The 20,184-nt window shown below is 41.4% G+C and overlaps 1 long non-coding RNA gene across 2 annotated transcripts; it reads left to right on the top strand.

The window, feature by feature from the left end:
* Positions 1-3,665: 3,665 nt before the first annotated feature.
* On the top strand, positions 3,666-19,901 carry LOC138977420 (uncharacterized). Of its 2 annotated transcripts, none has more exons than XR_011459270.1 (4): positions 3,666-3,746; positions 17,075-17,280; positions 17,516-17,605; positions 19,739-19,901. It is a non-coding gene; the product is annotated as an uncharacterized lncRNA (long non-coding RNA). The 2 variants fall into 2 exon arrangements; XR_011459269.1 differs by lacking the exon at positions 3,666-3,746 and adding an exon at positions 9,532-9,612.
* The last annotated feature ends 283 nt before the right edge of the window (positions 19,902-20,184 follow it).

The following is a 20,184-nucleotide window of genomic DNA, read 5'->3' on the forward strand; positions in this document are numbered from 1 at the left end:
AGCAATGACATCATACACTAAGAACTGCTTTACACATTTTTCCTACCAAAATACATGTGACCTTGACCCAAGGTCAAGGTCATCCAAGGTCATGCAACACAAAGCTGTTAATTCAAGACATAGGAAGTACAATGGTGCTTATTGGCCCTTTCTACCATGAGATATGGTCACTTTTAGTGGTTCACTACCTTATTTTGGTCACATTTCATAAGGGTCAAAGTGACCTTGACCTTGATCATATGTGACCAAATGTGTCTCATGATGAAAGCATAACATGTGCCCCACATTATTTTTAGGTTTGAAACAGTTATCTTCCATAGTTCAGGGTCAAGGTCACTTCAAAATATGTATGCAATCCAACTTTGAAGAGCTCCTGTGACCTTGACCTTGAAGCAAGGTAAACCAAACTGGTATCAAAAGATGGGGCTTACTTTGCCCTATATATCATATATAGGTGAGGTATTCAATCTCAAAAACTTCAGAGAAAATGTGAAAAATGGGAAAAATAGCTGTTTTTTAGACAACATTTATGGCCCCTGCGACCTTGACCTTGAAGCAAGGTCAAGATGCTATGTATGTTTTTTGGGGCCTTGTCATCATACACCATCTTGCCAAATTTGGTACTGATAGACTGAATAGTGTCCAAGAAATATCCAACGTTAAAGTTTTCCGGACGGCCGGCCGGCCGGCCGGACAGACGGACGGACGGACGGACGGACGGACGGGCGGACGACTCGGGTGAGTACATAGACTCACTTTTGCTTCGCATGTGAGTCAATAATGATAATAACTGGACATTTTTAAGTGCCCATAACCTATGGCTCTAGGCCCTTTACAAAAGAACATATACAGAATAGAACAATTAAATGTACAACCTACAAAAGACAATTAACCATACGGACAAAAATCACCACATGTACTGTTCACACAATATTCATATATATGCTAGACACACTATATATACACACATACCCAGCGAACACTTTCAACAATCATGCCAACTTTGTGGGAGAGGAGTACGTGCAGAAATGGAATGGAAAAGACATTAGGCCGGGTTGGTGTACTATTGTATGAAAAAACAAGTCGCGTAAGGCGAAAATACAACATTTAGTCAAGTAGCTGTCGAACTCACAGAATGAAACTGAACGCAACGCAACGCAGCAAGACCGTATACTCGTAGCATCGTCACTCCACCGCCCGTGGCAAAGGCAGTGCCAGTGGAATTGACAAGAAGAGCGGGGTATTCGTTGCGCTGAGAAGGATAGCACGCTTTTCTGTACCTCTCTTCGTTTTAACTTTCTGAGCGTGTTTTTAATCCAAACATATCATATCTATATGTTTTTGGAATCAGGAACCGACAAGGAATAAGATGAAAGTGTTTTTAAATTGATTTAGAAAAAAAAATTTGATAATAATTTTGATATATTTAATTTTCAGAGCTTGTTGTTAATCCAAATATAACATATTTATATGTTTTTGGAATCAGCAAATGATGGAGAATAAGATGAACGTAAATTTGGATCGTTTTATAAAAAAAAATTTTTTTACAATTTTCAGATTTTTAATGACCAAAGTCATTAATTAATTTTTAAGCCACCAAGCTGAAATGCAATACCGAAGTCCGGGCTTTGTCGAAGATTACTTGACCAAAATATCAACCAATTTGGTTGAAAAATGAGGGCGTGACAGTGCCGCCTCAACTTTCACGAAAAGCCGGATATGACGTCATCAAAGACATTTATCAAAAAAATGAAAAAAACGAATGGGGATATCATATTCAGGAACTCTCATGTCAAATTTCATAAAGATCGGTCCAGTAGTTTAGTCTGAATCGCTCTACACACACACACAGACAGACACAGAGACACACATACACCACGACCCTCGTCTCGATTCCCCCCTCTATGTTAAAACATTTAGTCAAAACTTGACTAAATGTAAAAAGACTCTCTCCTATAAAAAGCAGGCACTACTGGGCACCTTCTTTGATGTGAAGGGAGCTTACGATAGTGTATGGCACGCCAGACTGCTACACATATTATCAAATATTGGATTATCTGGGAATATTTATCATTTTATTTACTGACAGAACATTGCATGTTAAAGTCGGCTCTGCCCTCTCTGCGTCTCACAAACTGGACATGGGGGTACCCCAGGGTAACATTATTGCGCCAACCCTCTTCAGCATCATGTTACATGATATAGACAAGATGGACGTAGGAGGAGCATCCGTACTGCTGTATGCTGACGATCTTGCCCTCCTTGATAATAAACAAGTCGCGTAAGGCGAAAATACAACATTTAGTCAAGTAGCTGTCGAACTCACAGAATGAAACTGAACGCAATGCAACGCAGCAAGACCGTATACTCGTAGCATCGTCAGTCCACCGCGCACGGCAAAGGCAGTGAAATTGACAAGAAGAGCGGGGTAGTACTTGCGCTGAGAAGGATAGCACGCTTTTCTGTACCTCTCTTCGTTTTAACTTTCTGAGCGTGTTTTTAATCCAAACATATCATATCTATATGTTTTTGGAATCAGGAACCGACAAGGAATAAGATGAAGGTGTTTTTAAATTGATTTGGACAATTTAATTTTGATAATAATTTTTATATTTTTAATTTTCAGAGCTTGTTTTTAATCAAAATATAACATATTTATATATTTTTGGAATCAGAAAATGATGAAAAATAAGATGTACGTAAATTTGGATCGTTTTATAAAACAAATATTTTTTTTACAATTTTCAGATTTTTAATGACCAAACTCACTCATTAGTTTTTAAGCCACCAAGCTGAAATGCAATACCAAACCCCGGCCTTCGTCGAAGATTACTTGACCAAAATTTCAACCAATTTGGTTGAAAAATGAGAGCGTGACAGTGCCGCCTCAACTTTCACGAAAAGCCGGATATGACGTCATCAAAGACATTTATCAAAAAAATGAAAAAAACATATGGGGATTTCATACCCAGGAACTCTCATGTCAAATTTCATAAAGATCGGTCCAGTAGTTTAGTCTGAATCGCTCTACACACACACACAGACAGACAGACACACACACACACACACACACATACACCACGACCCTCGTCTCGATTCCCCCCTCTACGTTAAAATATTTAGTCAAAACTTGACTAAATATAAAAAGATTTCAACTGTACACTACATTCGGGTATGCACGTTAAAGATCCCACGATTGACAAAAGGGTCTTTCCTGGCAAAATTGTATAGGCGTAGATAAAAATGTCCACCAAAATACTCGTGTGACTTGGAATAATAGGCCGTGAAAGGTGGATGCAGCGCCTATAGGCTGTTGATCTACTGGCCGATGTGAATGCGTGATAATTATTGTGTAAAAAATTCCATCTCACACGGCATACGCGCTTTGAACTTCGGATAAGGCGCTATATAAATACCCGTTATTATTATTATAAATACCCGTTATTATTATTGTTTGAAAGAGCTGAGTACTGAGTACAAGCAAATCTTCAACTCTGGCATTATGCCCGCATTTATTATGCACACAAAACCACGAACCAACGTTTACACAGCGATAATATTCTTTTGAAAATCGAACTGGCTTTTCAGAGAAAACGGGTTGTAACTTCCTGGATCTGCAAAAAAGACCGTATAAAAAGCTCGCGAGTGAGTTACTCAGGTAGAACGTCATAACATGGCTACGCATCGCACTATTTTGATTTGTGCCTGTACAGTACTACTTTTATACAGCCATTCTTGTGCTTCAGGTAAGAAATAATTGTGCTATTGACTTATTTTAAACATTTTGTTTAATCTATGTATTAAATCATTTGTTTTTAATTCACATATAGTCTCTCTTTGCTGGTGATTTGTTCTCTTTTATTTTTTTCTCATTTATTTTGCTGTTGTCATTGTGAGTTCCTCGTACATTCTTCACCTAGTTGAGGTTGACCATGGGGTGGTCAGTGTAAGGATTGCTTTACCGTATTTTCCTAACTGGGCTTTTTGTGTCGTTCATGTTCTCTCTCGAGTCTCTCTCTCTCTCTCTCTCTCTCTCTCTCTCTCTCTGTCTCTCTCTCTGTCTCTCTCTCTGTCTCTCTCTCTGTCTCTGTGTCTCTGTCTCTCTCTCTCTCTCTCTCACACACACACACACCCACACACATACAGCACCCTCGTCTCGATTCCCAGTCTATGTTAAAACATTTAGTCAAAACCAAATGGCTTTGAAGACAGCATTTACGATAAATTACAACCAGGTTCAGGGCAATCGCCATGCAAGAAAGTCTTCATGTTTTTGTCATAGACTATTTCGCAGGGGAACGCATTTTGGAGAGAACATTAAAGTCGGAACATTTGACCTACAGACCAGGAACTTGATGATCATGCATAAACCGAACTTAATGCCACAACTGCTTTGAAAATATTTGCTGACTGAAATTGATTGACAAAATGACACCCTTCCTGCTTAAGCCACTTTCGCTACAAACTGGCTTCGCACGCGCTCACTGCGTGGGACTTTAACTGCCCTTGTGTGCTTTATATTGTTCCTCAATCACTCTAAGTTCTTCAGGTGTGATCAAGTGATTGTTGATTTGTTTACTTATCCACAATAGAATCTTAGAAATATCACCCGTAGAGATTTTGTGGAAAAATAGGATACCCCAAACTCAAGTTTCTTGAAAATTAGCCCGTTTTTCCCTATTTAATTATTCAGAACTCCTTGAACTTCAGAAAAGTTCACTTTAACAAAAGTTACAACCGTTTCACAAGGGACTCCATTAAAAACCTCCCGTAAACCATCACAGATACTGTCAGGCTTTTATACACAGTACAAACACCCTTTCATTTAAACACTCACCGCTTCAGAACATCCTAGGTGCCCTCCGTAAAGAGCGAGCAATTTTCAAAGAATTTATTTTTGCGTGGTTTATCTTACCCCTGAGCCATCGTGAACCCGTGTGATCCAGTTTCCCTTTTTCACAATGTAGTCGTCAATTAGTAATTTGAATGCGACTCGATGTGAGCTTATCTGCAATAGCACGTTATTATGTACCTCTGACTATGCACCGGCTGTGGTTCACAAGAACTCCAGCGATGGCTTTTGACTGTTCAGAGGAACTGGCGATAGGCATAAACCGTCGTCTGCTACGAGAATTGTACTGATCTTGTCTCGATGAAAAAAGAATTCTTTTATAATTTAAGAATGTTTTAACAAGCTGTCAATTTATTATTTAGATTAAAAGTTAAGTCGAGCGCCAAAACGCACCACGGTCCGATTGTCTCTGCGACAATCCGCAACATTAATTCTTTAAAAATTGCTCGCTCTTTACGTAGGGCACCTAGGATGTTCCCGTTTGGTGAGCGTTCAAATGGAAGGGTGTTTTTACTGTGTGTAAAAGCCTGACAGTATCTGTGATGGTTTACGGGAGGCTTACTGTGCCTTTAAGTAAAAAAAAAAAAAAAAAGTAATTTTTTTTTAAAAAAGTCGCGTAAGGCGAAATTACTACATTTAGTCAAGCTGTGGAACTCACAGAATGAAACTGAACGCACTGCATTTTTTCACAATGACCGTAGTTCGCCGCTCGTGCAAAAGGCAGTGAAATTAACGAGCGTGGTAGTGGTTTGCGCTGTGCTGCAGAGCAGGCTTTTCTGTACCTCTCTTCGTTTTAACTTTCTGAGCGTGTTTTTAATCCAAACATATCTTATCTATTATGTTTTGGGAATCAGGAACCGACAAGGAATAAGATGAAATTGTTTTTAAATCGATTTTGGAAATTTTATTTTAATCATAATTTTTATATTTTTAATTTTCAGAGCTTGTTTTTAATTATTTATATTTTGTTGGAATCAGAATCAGAAAATGATGAAGAATAAGATATACGTAATTTTGGATCATTTTATAAAAAAATAAATTTAATTACAATTTTCAGATTTTTAATGACCAAAGTCATCAATTAATTTTTAAGCCTCCAAGCTGAAATGCAATACCAAAGTCCGGCCTTCGTCGAAAATTGCTTGGCCAAAATTTCAATCAATTTTATTAAAAAATCAGGGTGTGACAGTGCCGCCTCAACTTTTACAAAAAGCCGGATATGACGTCCTCAAAGACATTTATCCAAAAAATGAAAAACAATTATTTGTTGGGGAATATCATACCCAGGAACTCTCATGTAAAATTTCATAAAGATCGGTCCAGTACTTTGGTCTGAATCGCTCTACACACACACACACACACACACACACACACACACACACACACACACTCACACACACACACACACATACACCACGACCCTCGTCTCGATTCCCCCTCTATGTTAAAACATTTTGTCAAAACTTGACTAAATGTAAAAAGACGCAGCCCACGGAATATTATAATTAGGTTTCTGAAGGCCAGTCATGGGTTTTTCCTCTCGACTGTGCAGATTTTGTTGACTTGCACTGTTAGCAAAATAAAACCCAGCGAAGGACTCGATTGTAGTGGTTGTCATTGACAGCATTTCATTTTAAGTCGTTGCGCGTCTATGGCAATAGAATAAACCGAGTTTTGAGAATGTCCTCGATCGTTTGTCATGTTTACTTTTGTGGTACACACGCACGTATACTGACTTATCCGTCCGTCGCAAATACAGATAAGATATGATAAGATAAGATAAGATCAGATCAGATACGATAAGATAAGATAAGACAAGATAAGATAAGATGTATATAAGAGTAGAGAAGAGAAGAGAAGATAAGAGATCTGAAGAGAAGAGAAAATTAGACAATTCTTTATTATGGATGGTTATGGCCGACTTATTGCGATATATCTTTATATGACAGTTAAGGAAAAAGCATACATATTGCTGCCCCCCCCCCCCCCCCCCCCCCATTCAGCTTTCCCCTAGAAATGGGAGCGTCCTTTGGGACTACTCTCCTCATTTATCGATGCAAAGTCACAAGTGCTTGAGCCAATCAGAAGAGGGCTTATTTGGGGTCGCTTTTGAGCTCTGATTTGACAGCTTTTTTTAAGGTCTTGGGTACATTGAAACTTCGTGACAAAAAGTCTTATTTTCGAAGGGGGTATAACCAGAAATCCCAAGGGGTGTCATTAAGTCTGGAGCATGTGTGAGGCAAAAATGGGATCATTTGGAATTTTAGGAATGGAGTTACGGCCCTTCTTTTGTGGAGACTGGCATTTTCATTGAAAAGAAGCGCAGTCTGGGTTTCGCAGTTTGGTCGCTGACTGTTCAACTCGTGAATAAGTTTGGGTATAAAGGTTTCTGCATAGTATGTGACAATGAGAGTGCTGTTAGCAGACATAATATCGACAACCTTTGTTGTCGAAAAATACAGCAAATAGCCCTGTTTTTGCTTTTAAAAACCTTGCTTACAAATGTGGTGCATTTCGTCATGTTGGTCCAGAGACGCTTTGTTTCTGTGTTTTCTGGCAACAAAGTAGAAGGAAACCAAAGTCTTATAATCAGTGACTATAGTCATCACAAGTTTGAGTCTACTTTGTTCAAAACGGTTGAGCAGATCGAGTGCAAGAGCAACCCGTTGAGTCTTCCGTTTCCCAGACACCTAATGTGACAACCATTTTGCGTCCAGCTTTTGAAGCAGAAGATCATTGTGTATAATTTTCTGGATTGTTTCATATGGAAGTTTAAATGTCGCTCTTTATACTCGTACACTCACTTTTTAATTCAAGTTCTTATGTTTTGACACAGCTTCTACATTATTCTCGTTTGAAGCGCTCTTCTGAAGCAGGTCTGGCTTGTCAGAGTTATTCCCCTTTTCCTCTTTTCTTTTGTCAGGTTGTAGAATATGGAGCAACTTTGATTCATGTAACTTTCTTCAACTTTGTAGAAATTTCCATTGTATCATAACCATGCTACGCTCTTTCAAAGAAGTGAACTGGATTTTGCATAGTGCTTGACAAAAGACCCCGAGTTTTGAAGCACAACCCAAAAGTGATGTATTCAGAAACCTCGTCATTTATGACCAAGCAACATAATGGAGGGTGTACTAGTTAAATGTTTGGCCTTTCAAATGATATATTCCTTTTTATGATCAGTGACCTGAGACATTCATAATAGCGGTTTGATCATTTTGTTTGGATCATACCTCGTATACACAGTTACAACTTTTTGTAAAGCTTTCAGCTTGGAAAAAAACATATGGAATCAGACGTGTCTAAATCCAATTGTACAAAGTAGGTTTCAAACGGTTGCAAAGGAATCATTCATGTGCACATGGAACATTTCACACAAAAATATTAGTGGAACGATGCATCCATAGCAATAAAATGTTCAACAAAAACCTTCTCTAATTCGCAGTGCATAAAACAAGTATGCTCCAGGTGAATGACAGAGGGTTTCATGTCTGCATTTTAACAAACCAATATAATCTTCGTGACTACGGAAGCACCCCACACCCATACACGGCAAATGTACCTTTTTTTTCTCTCAAGAAGAGACCCAAAGGCCCCTTATAGATGCTAATTGTTTAACAGTAGCTGGAGAGCAAGGTCACCCAGACCCCTTACCCCCCCCCCCCCCATCCCCTCCTGGCCAGCCACTGTACCATTATCTCATGTTGTAAGCACCTCCATGCACTTGGGCCGGATCTGCTGTTCATGAACATGCCTCTGGTGCAAATTGATAAATATACTCACAATATTTTCATGAAACAAACTCAGTTTATTAAAAACGGGATTCCGTATCAACAGCTAGTAACAGTTGGATAAAGACAGGTGATGTATATTACTACTGTGACAGGGGAGGCTACCGCTCCTTTCACAGCAGACTCTGCACCCGAGTTGTTGGCCTTTAAGTCAACACCGGTGGATTGTAGAATTCTGTTTGTGATGGGGTCTGGTGGTTTCCGATTGTCTGTATGTTCATGGAAACCTTCGGGTTTGCATAACAGTTTTTATAGGGCTAAGAAATTAGCCCTAACATTTTCAATCCTGTTTGATTGCACTTCGCCTCCCGAGGTGATCGTAGTGTTTCGGCACTCGGTTACACTACAATAGTCAATGTATTCCACTGATTTTCAGGATGTGCTCTGAAAATGTACTATGTAACTGAATATATATGTTCAACTCTGTCAATGCTGTGACTTATCAGTAACAAAGCTTTTTAATTTGTCATTATAAATTTGTACTTGCCTGAATAAAAAATTGTTGAAGGAAAAAAAAAGCCTCTGGTGCAATGTTCAACTTTGAAGGTAACACTTAACAGTGTGCACCTTTTGATACAAATTGCTACATGTCTTAATAAGGAATATCAATATTTGAATAATACCGGGAAAAAGAACGTAGAAAATCTTCAACTCTCTAGTTAAAGGCACAGCAAGCCTCCCGTAAGCCATCACAGATACTGTCAAGCGTTTACACACAGTACAAACACACTTTCATTTAAACACTCACCACTTGAGAACATCCTTATAATGCACACACAGCCACGATCCATCGTTTACACAGCGATCGTATTCTGTTGACAATTCCTGGATCAGCACAGAGGCCATACAAAAAGCTTGCTTGTGAGTTGATCATGCAGACTGGCCTGTAGACAACCATGGCGACACATCGCAATATTTTCCTATGTGCAGGCGGAGTGCTTCTTTTGTACAGTCATTCCCAAGCTTCAAGTAAGAAGTTATCGTGCTTTGACTTAATATATTGAGCAGTTATTTAAAAAAAATGTATGTATTAACAAGGGGAAGGAAAACTCGAACATCTTGAGTATAGTGTGCATCGGTTTATTCATGATGTCATCACCTCACACCTCACACCTCACACCTGGAACATGCCAGTATAAAACAACATAAGAAAATGTACAAGATCAAAGTATAAAAATCAATAGAAAAGTATTTGTCATGACTGTCATAAAGACAGTGAACACACAAATAGTTGCAGAAACATCAACATGTGATGAATCGCAATCATCCAAAAAGAAATAGTCATAACTATATACAGAGACATAACTATATACAGAGAGATCACAAGGAAAGAAAACACCTCATGAACATCCGTCTAATATTGTTAACCTCGACAATCCCATTAGACACACCTTCCGCCCAATCCGGTGCGTAAATTCTCTTATGAAATCATCACTTTCAATCAGACATATGTGATTTAGGTTTGTAATCACACACACACACACACAATTAAGTATTTACAGACATATTATAATAACACAGTCACAACTGTCCTTCCACAATCAACAAAATTAAGCTTACAGATTAACAAGACAAAGTAACCGTAATGTTGCGAATTTGCAGGTAAACAAACCTCAGGGCAGAAAAAAACAATAAACAGGCGGTCATGGGTCGCCTCACATCAGCTGGTACCGGTAGGCATCAGCTTACATACTGAAAATCCAAAGACCTGAGGTCACTAATCCACACAAAAATAAACTAAGTAAACGAATTTAGAAAAAGAATCTAACCTGACAGAAAGATATAATCAATAAACATAGTTTTATCAAAAAGCATCAACAATAGTTACACAATTATATACATTGTCAGTAAGTACTGGTGTCACATGACTGATGTGAACCAGTTGATTGGCTAATGGCGATGCGCTAAAACTGTTAGCGCACTCTTGGAGTGCGCTAACTTTTCCACAGAGCGTATTCTTCCGCCCTTTGCCTAAGCGAGACTGTGCTCTCATCCTCAGAATTAATTAATGACATGTAGCTTATATTCTCCACAATACCAACTGACCATACATTCCCTGCTTCTCAATTAAAGCAGAAGTGGTTTTTTTCTGACAGATTGCATGTGCCTGTGCCAGTGCCAGTGATCTAAAAATAGAAGCCGCTGTGTTTCATCTAATTTTCGCCGACTTGCATAGATTCTTCTCATATGCCGTGTTAGTGGCATGTAGCTTATCATCCACATTACCAAATGATGAGTTAGTATACAATTCCCAGCGGCTAACAGAAAACACACGTGTTATTCCGATAACATGCAATTTTACATGAGAGTTCCTGGGATTGATATCCCCGAACGTTTTTTTCATTTTTTTGATAAATGTCTTTGATGACGTCATATCCGGCTTTTCGTGAAAGTTGAGGCGGCACTGTCACGCTCTCATTTTTCAACCAAATTGGTTGAAATTTTGGTCAGGTAATCTTCGACGAAGCCCGGACTTCGGTATTGCATTTCAGCTTGGTGGCTTAAAAATAAATTAATGACTTTGGTCATTAAAAATCAGAAAATTGTAAAAAAAAAATAAAAATTTATAAAACGATCCAAATTTACGTTCATCTTAATCTCCATCATTTTCTGATTCCAAAAACATATAAATATGTTATATTTGGATTAAAAACAAGCTCTGAAAATTAAATATATAAAATTTATTATCAAAATTAAATTGTCGAAATCAATTTAAAAACACTTTCATCTTATTCCTGGTCGGTTCCTGATTCCAAAAACATATAGATATGATATGTTTGGATTAAAAACACGCTCAGAAAGTTAAAACAAAGAGAGGTACAGAAAAGCGTGCTATCCTTCTTAGCGCAACTACTACCCCGCTCTTCTTGTCAATTTCACTGCCTTTGCCATGAGCGGTGGACTGACGATGCTACGAGTATACGGTCTTGCTGAAAAATGGCATTGCGTTCAGTTTCATTCTGTGAGTTCGACAGCTACTTGACTAAATGTTGTATTTTCGCCTTACGCGACTTGTTCCTGGTTATTTTTAGTCAGGGTTTGACCAATTTTTAAGGGTTGTTCAGTGGTGCTAAGGCGTTTTTTATATTTAGTTATTTTATTCCAGACTTTGTTCGTGTCTCTGTAGCTGAGCCTTTCCTCGGCTATGAAGCGCTCCCAGTCTTTGAGTTTAGCAGCTGCTATAGTAGCATTGCAATTTGACTGGGACTCCTTCATTAGCCTATGGTTGGCCGCATCGCTGACAGAGAAATATCTGCGGGTAAAGAACCGTTTTTCTGCAACCGCGGCGTCACAGTCCCCATTCCACCAAGAGGTAGACTTTGAGGGGAAGTTACTACCGCGGTTACTTTGTTTTTTGGGTATGCTGACGTCTGCCGCTCCGATAATGGTATCACGGATGTTTTGGTAGTACGCGTTAATATCAGGATTGGTAAGCTCTTCGGCGTTCGTATTACTTAGCAGGTGTCTGAATCGAGCCCAGTCTGCTTTTAGGTAGTTGTATTTAATTTGATGATTTTGCTCTTCTTTTTCTATATCCAGGTTGTTCACCTTAATAACAAGAAATTCCTCCGATGTAGGAAAAACACCCCCGTCCTTACCATTCTCACTGCCACCAACTGAGAAGGTTATTTCCCTTTGACCATTAATATGTCCCTCTATAAGCCCTTGTAGAATCTTAATCCAGCAATAACTCCCTAACCGTGTGTTTGACTGGTCCCAATTTTTGTAAGGACCGTCTCAGGAATGTATAGAACCTGTTCACCAAGTTTGGTGACGATCGGTCCGTTCATTCTTGAGATCTATATGCGAACACAAACACACAAACAAACAAACAAACAAACACATCGACCGAATCCTATACACACCCCTATACCGGGGGTGTAAAAATGGGCAGGTGATCTGACGTCAGCGCGTCGGGGAAAGTGCACCAGTCAGTGCACACCCCCAACTCTGGACTCGCCAACGAGAGATCAATAGCTGATGGCTGTTGGTTACCTCGGTCTGGTATCCTCGTCATTGAGCCGTCATTAAGGACGACCAAATCAGAGTCCGTAATATTTAGTGCTAATTGACTATGGTCAAGATAGCGTTGGTTAGTGTGTTTATTTGTGTTCCATAGCCGGTCATGGTCGTTAAAGTCGCCGACTACGAGCCAGTTACATTTAGTGGATTTTAAGTTTCTGACCCACGCCGTGGTGTCTGCCCTTGGGCAACCAGCTGGGTAGTAGACATTAACGCGGTTAAGTCTCCGCTGTCTTTTAAGGGAGATTTCCACGACGCAGGCCTTACACTTGTCTATAGGTTTTACCACTGAGGGTATGGGTTTATATATTAATCCTTTTCTAATGTAGGTGGCAACCTGGATGTGTGTCCCCTTGTTGGTCAAGTCTATCACCGGGGGATAGTGATAGCCCTCGAACACGGGGAGTTTTGTGTAGTGTACTTTGAGACTTTGCAAGGCCAACACATCGAAATGTTTTTCCTGAATCAGTCTCGTGAGCTGGGAAAGGGCAGTGTTTATGGCTCTGCAGTTCCACTGTAAAACACTTACACTGTTCCCAGTACACGGGTATCTACCATTAGTTTCCTCTGCCATTACAGACAGGAAAACGAGGAAAGATAAAATTACTATTTTTGGGATACAGATTTTGTAATCCATTACAGATTTGATTTTAGAGAGATTATGTCTGTCGCCGTCAGCTCCTTGGCACCATCCAAGGAGCTTAATGCGATCAGAGCGGTGTCCGGAATAACCGGGACTGATTCTTCTTTGGTTAATGCCTGGTACACCTTGGCTAGAGAGTCAATAAGTGTACCCGGACTTTGTTTCTGTCTGAAATCCCACATGAAACCCAGACACTGCTCCAGGAACCCCCGGAGCCCTCTCTGGTCCCATTCTGCGGGTCTGTCAGCATGGAGTTTTTGGAAGACAGACCTGGCAAGTTCTTCCTCTGCCTTTAAGCGCTCTTGGCGCAGTTTGTCCACAATCCCGTCCTCTACTTTGGCCATGACCTTCTGATAGAGGACGTTTATCATGTCTTCTTCTCTTTTCTGCTGGTTATTACTGTCAGATAATATTTTGGTACCTCCATTTTTAACAGCAGTGGTGGAGGCACTTTTTTTTCTTTGTTTTTATCAGTTTTGCTGCCTCCTCCATTAGCAGCAGCAATGAAGGTGGTGTTGGCTGGTTTATCATTAGTTTTAGTTTTTGGTTTGGTTTGGTTTTTAATTGGGGATGGCGGACTCGGACCCAGATCACCTGCATCGCCTAATGGCTTCCTCCTGGCAACGCTGGAGTATGTTTTGTGGGAGGTGGAGGTCTTGCGGTCCCGCTGAGTCCCCCCAGGCCTCCAAAAATTGTCCTTTTGTTCGGGGGGACTGAGGGTAAGTGCCTCCCGGGACTCTTTTGTTTTAAAAATATCCTTCCGCGCTCTGTCCAGGGCCTCGGAGTACGGTATGTAGGCCGCAGACCTGATCTTATTTGCCCGCAGCCGCGCCCGGTACTCCGGACAGCCCCGGTAGGAGGCGGAGTGTCCCCCCCCCCCCGCAGTTAAAGCATTTGCGGTCACTTTCGCATCCTCAGTTGACCGTCATGCCCTCGGGAGGCACAACGGCCGCAGGTGGGGGATTTTGCTTTACAGTGGGCCCTTGCGTGGCCGAAGCGACAGCACTGAGTGCACCGCCTAACCGGCCCCGCGAAGGGCTCCACTCCATACAGCTCTCCCTCAAGCATCACGCTCTCTGGCAGCACAGTTGTCTTAAAACAGATGCGGACGGCGCTCGAGGGTTTGCCGTCTTAGTTTTTTAGTCTTTTTATTAATTTAACGGACCGAGGTCCTTTTTCTGTAAGTCCGCCCCCCTCCGTCAGGATGCGGACCCGGATATTCATTTCCAGGAAGTCCTGGTCGGTGTGGCAGAGGGGAACGGGCTTGATGACGCCATCAGTGGTGGCCTCAGGGACAAAGGCACTGACCCCAATGCCCCCAAGGTCCACCAGAGAGGCTAGTTTTTGTTGTTGTATTGCTGTTTTGCAGCCGACGAGGAACCTGTCTTGGGCAAGTGCCCGCACCGACAGGATCTCGCCGACCGCTGAGCTGATCAGTTTAAAACGTTTGAGGCCCACCCCGTTCAGAGTGGCCGCTCCCTTCTTGTTATCAGTGATGATCACTGGAAAGGAGAGGAACTCAGGGGGTGGGTTGGATTTTGTATGGGTTTTAAAGAGGTTTTTTTTTGCCCCTGGGCCAGCGGACCGGTTTTGTTTATTGTTTGGTTTCAGGGGGCCCTGTCTCTGTTCTGCCGGGCCCCTCTCTTTGGTATTTTTATTTTTATTTTTTTGTTGATATCAGCATGGTCAGACTCCTCTCCCTCTCCTCCAGGTACACTGGTTTCCTGGGAGGGGGCGACCTGCTCTTGCTTCTTTCTTTTTTTCAGTTTCTTTTTTCGCCTCCTGCCAGGCATCATCCACACGGAGGGTTCGTCGGTATCCTCACCCGTCTGGGTTTGGACACCGGCCCCCCCGGATGGACGGGCTGACAAGGAGTCAGACAAGTTAATTGGAGTGTCCTCCTCTCACTTCCTCTTGAGGACAGAGGAGATAGCTTGTATACCGTCACCGACCGCCCCCGAGGCCACCTGGGACGGGGGGGGGGGGGGGGGGGGGGGGGGGGGGGGGGGGGGGGGGGGGGCGGAGGTCGACGTCGGATTTGTGTTTTTACTGCGTTGTCCCCGGCACTAGATGACGAGGACAGATGACGGATACTTTCCATTTCCATTTTGGAGAAACTCCACTCCTGCTCCCGAAGACGAGAGGTGTTTAAAGGCAAATCTGCCAGAAAGCTGACATTGTTAAAAAAGGACAGACTGGCCGCACTACTCATTCACACTTTCATCTTTCAATAAGACACGCTCGGGGAGAAAAAAAACAAAAACAAAAAAACACCGACAGGTACTACTGTATTAGCACTGTCCGATGAGGGTGATGGCTAATTTCGAGCAACAGTCAGACAAAAACACCAGAAAAAAACAACAAAAACAACAACAACAAAAAACCCCAAAAACCCAGAACAAAAACAAAAAGGAATTGGGGGGGGGTGAGTGAGCAATGGGTATGGGATAAAATCACGTATGGTGCTTCATAAAAAGCTTGTTAAAATTGTAGGTAAAATATCATAAGAGGACTTCCAACCCAGCCTGGCTGTTGCGACTTAGACTAGAGACATAATCAGTGGAGAAGGGGAAACGACCACTGCAGCACATGCACAAGACGAACAGGACAAGGGAGACAACCACTGCCTGCTACAGAGGCCCCACACTGGACTGAAAATAAACAAGGGTATCTGCTGTGGGAAATTTATTTTCAGGAGTTTCTATGGTTCCAGCTAGCCAGAATTTAGCAATTTGGTCTGTGGCAAGTACCGTTAGGTGGCTATAGGGTGAAAAAAAGGGGGTGGGGAAATACCGTTGGGGTCATGAGAAGAAGTGAAGTGTAGAGGTATGGAGTAGTAGTAGCGTGGCGAAGTGGGCGTGGCGTGATGTGCAGCACGCAGTGGCAGGGTAGCGGTGAGCGAAAAGCTATGGCACGCACACAAAATGGTGGGTGGGTGGGTGAACGACGAGCAAGACACATGTAAGCACAGGAAAAGAAAAGTTAGAGGTTCAGGATAGTTAAATAAAGCAAGCACAGCAAAGGTTCACAAAAAGCACAGGCTGGATATCACAGATAGAAGTCTAAAGTCAACAAGCACAACAGCAAGCACAGTAGGCACGAGGCCAAGCAGGTTAGAAGAACATAGTCACAGAGGTTTCTTTTTTTTTCATATTATTCTTTTTCCCGGATCTCACACCCGATCCAACAGTGACCAAGGCAAAACGCTTGATGATGAATGTGGATGATGAATGGTAGTGGATGAATGATGATGACAGTGCGGAAAGGACAGTTCTAGAGCAGTACCGGACTGACTGCAGCTAAGATAAAAGTAGTGCGCTGACCACACGCTGAAAACTCAACTTACACAATAAGTTGCTTAGAAAAACTTGCCTACAGCATACCTTTTAAGCAATTCCCTAATTCAAGATGCAATTTGCCTACACAAAGAGTCTACAAGATTATGTTGCAAATGGTCATCTTATAAATCCCTACACCGATTCAAAAGTCAGCTATGCATCGCTCGCTGGACCAATGAGACTGGGTAATTAGGTCAGCCTCTAAGGAGGTCAGTCTTGGTGAATCAGGGGAGCTAACCTACTAGCCGAAACGGTAAACAAAGAAGGTAGCAGACGACGCAATAGCAAGTTGTGAACAATAACTAAGTTCAACTTTGCCTGTTCACATGTATTAAATCATTTGTTTTTAATTTTACGCATAGACACTCTTTGCTTTTTCATTTGAATTCATTGGACACTTCATGGTAACAGATGTTTTCTGTTACAGCGACATCAGCAGTAAAGCATGGACAAGGAATCCAATCCAGACCTGGATCCGAGTTGTCCACCCTGGCTCTTGATGTCGACCTTGACGGGAGTGACCTTCACCTTGACCTGGATCAAGATTTGGACCAAGATTCCCAGATTCCTCTTTATGAACTGTACGCTGACGACCAGGGAGAAACACAAGTTAGACGAATTTGGACTGAAACAGTAAGCCAATTTGGATTATTTCTAAAAACGAGAAAAAAGGAAACGCGGGCATACAAAAAATTTGATAAAACAAAATGTTCTATTTTAACAAATGTGTTAGTCTCGTATTGAGAATCCCGTGAGACTTTCTTTGTTTAGTTACTATAAACGGGTCGATGCTTGCTGTTTTATATAGCAGACTGTCTGTGATCATAATGGACTGATCTTCGTTGAAAATGTTTAATTCCTTTTGCAGAATGTGACGTTGTACCAAAACAAGCAACACGACTCTGCGTTTGGGATTGTCAGCAAGAGAAACAAGAATGGAACTGTCTCCACCGCCTTGGTATGTGTTTAAACACTGATCCGTATATATATGAATACATCTTTCGTTCATTTAATGTCCTGAGACATCCTGGACAGTTGGCTTGGTATGTGTTATGTATGTTTGTGTACGTGCGTGCTCGCGCGCGCGTGTGTATATGCGTGTGTATGCAAGTGTGTGTGTGCGCGCGATTTATAGGGCAGTCTCGCAATTTAGAGACAGGCATCCAGAAAGGCGGGAACATAGTATCTGTGTCCATGCTTGCATTTTGTAGGTTTAAAGGCACAGTAAGCCTCCCGTAAACCATCACAGATACTGACACACAGTACAAACACCCTTTCATTTAAACACCCACCACTTGAGAACATCCTAGGTGCCCTCCGTAAAGAGCGAGCAATTTTCAAAGAATTTATTTTTGCGTGGTTTATCTTACCCCTGAGCCATCGTGAACCCGTGTGATCAAGTTTCCCTTTTTCACAATGCAGTCGTCAGTTAGTAATTTGAATGCGACTCGCTGTGAGCTTATCTGCAATAGCACGTTATTATGTACCTCTGACTATGCACGAAACAAATGGCTGTAACTCACAAGAACTCTCGCGATGGCTTTTGACTGTTCAGAGGAACTGGCGATCGGCATAAACCGTCGTCTGCTACGAGAACCACGACCTTGCGTGACCCTGCTTCCGGGCGTTTCTTTTTTCAAACTTTCAAAACTTCGAATTGTACTGATATTGTCTTGATGAAAAAAGAATTCTTTTATGATTTAAGAATGTTTGTGAAACACGCTGTCAATTTATTATTTAGATTTTAAAAGTTAGGTCTAGCGCCAAAACGCACCACGGTCCGATTGTCTCTGAGACAATCCGCAAAATTAATTCTTTGAAAATTGCTCGCTCTTTACGTGGGGCACCTAGGATGTTCCCGTTTGGTGAGCGTTCAAATGGAAGGGTGTTTGTACTGTGTGTAAAAGCCTGACAGTATCTGTGATGGTTTACGGGATGCTTACTGTGCCTTTAACCAACTGTGTTTTGAAATTCTTCATGCAATTGATTTTTGTTAAATCTGCACTCTAAAACAATCTTTGTGAAGTTGAAATTCATTCAAATAAAGAGAAATTATGGCCGCTGTGTATTTTTTTTTAAAAACACAGGTAGTGCAACACAAAAAACAGTGTTCACTCGAAACAGGGGACACGCCTATTGCTAGAAAAATACGTACACTCTATGAAAGAAAGTTGTGAAGAAAGCTTCACACAAATGATGATTTGTGATCGGGAAAACTGTTTTTTGCACCAAAGTTCTTTCGATGTGTCTAGTTATCTCGATTTATAATGTTGAAAATTGCTGAAAGTCTTTCAAACAGACTATAGTTTTTGAAAAATACTTTAGTGTATTTTTAGGTTGATGGACAATTCTGTATGATGCTTTCCCGATCTAACGTATGAAAAACCCATTGTTATTCAGCGAATTAAGGCATTTTCCGGATAACAGTGGTTAAATTGTTTGTAAATCCACTTGATGAACATTTTTGCAAAAACAAACTCGAACATCTTTTGACGGCATGAGTTTACGTAAGTAGCCTATTATTTGAAGATAGATACTGATTCAACTAAAAAAGGCTACGAATTCTTCAAAATTGCGGTGCACCTCGAGGCCGATGTCTGTCCTTTGATCGTAGGTCAGTTTTTCACACCAAAAACAACGCACAAGGACTGGTGAAAGCGTGTTATTTTGTCTCCCTGTTTTGGGGGATAAACGATTTTCCGCGAGAGTGACCTTTCCTTAGCTTGGTTATGTCTACATTTTGCGCATGGTCAGTTTTTCCGGTTCTTATTGGGGACACACACAATTTATAGGCTGTCACTTGACACCTACGCTAAATATCGTTCATTCGCAAGAGTAGGATATATTTTAAATAAAATCATTTGCCATCATAGAAAGTTTGAATCAATGAACCCCCAGATGCTGCTAAAATTTAGCATTTGAAACGGGTATTTTGGGTCTTTCCTTGAGAAAAAAATTTACATTTGCGGAGTACGTACCTAAAAGGCTTTGAACCTACAGATTGTGTGTGTGTGTGTGTGTGTGTGTGTGTGTGTGTGTGTGTGTGTGTGTGTGTGTGTGTGTGTGTGTGTGTGTGTGAGTGTATGTATAGCAAGGGTTCATCGTAAGGGGAGATCAGCTGTACGAAGCGAAGAGTAAACAGTCCGATGACTCGACAAAGGAGGCGACTCAGGCCGAGAACAACCCTTTGTTGTTTGACCTTGACTTAACGGAGGTTCAAGCACCACAGCTGCTACAGGCAGTAGATGACGGTTACAAACGTGAGTACACTGCTGTCCAATGACACGACGTAACTTATATTCTAACTCATGCACGTTACATGCACGCACGCACTGGCACGTACGAACGCACGCACGCTGGCTCGCACGCAAGCACACATACACACACACACACACATACACACACACACACACACAAACTCACACCCACACATACATACCCATTAAGCGGTTTTGCTTCTGACAATGTATGAAACCTGAATATGATATTAGACTTTCGCACAAGAATCACTACTAAATAGATTGATAACATTGAAAA

Source organism: Littorina saxatilis, linkage group LG9 (assembly GCF_037325665.1).
Source record: "Littorina saxatilis isolate snail1 linkage group LG9, US_GU_Lsax_2.0, whole genome shotgun sequence".
Taxonomy (NCBI): Eukaryota; Metazoa; Mollusca; class Gastropoda; order Littorinimorpha; family Littorinidae; genus Littorina; species Littorina saxatilis.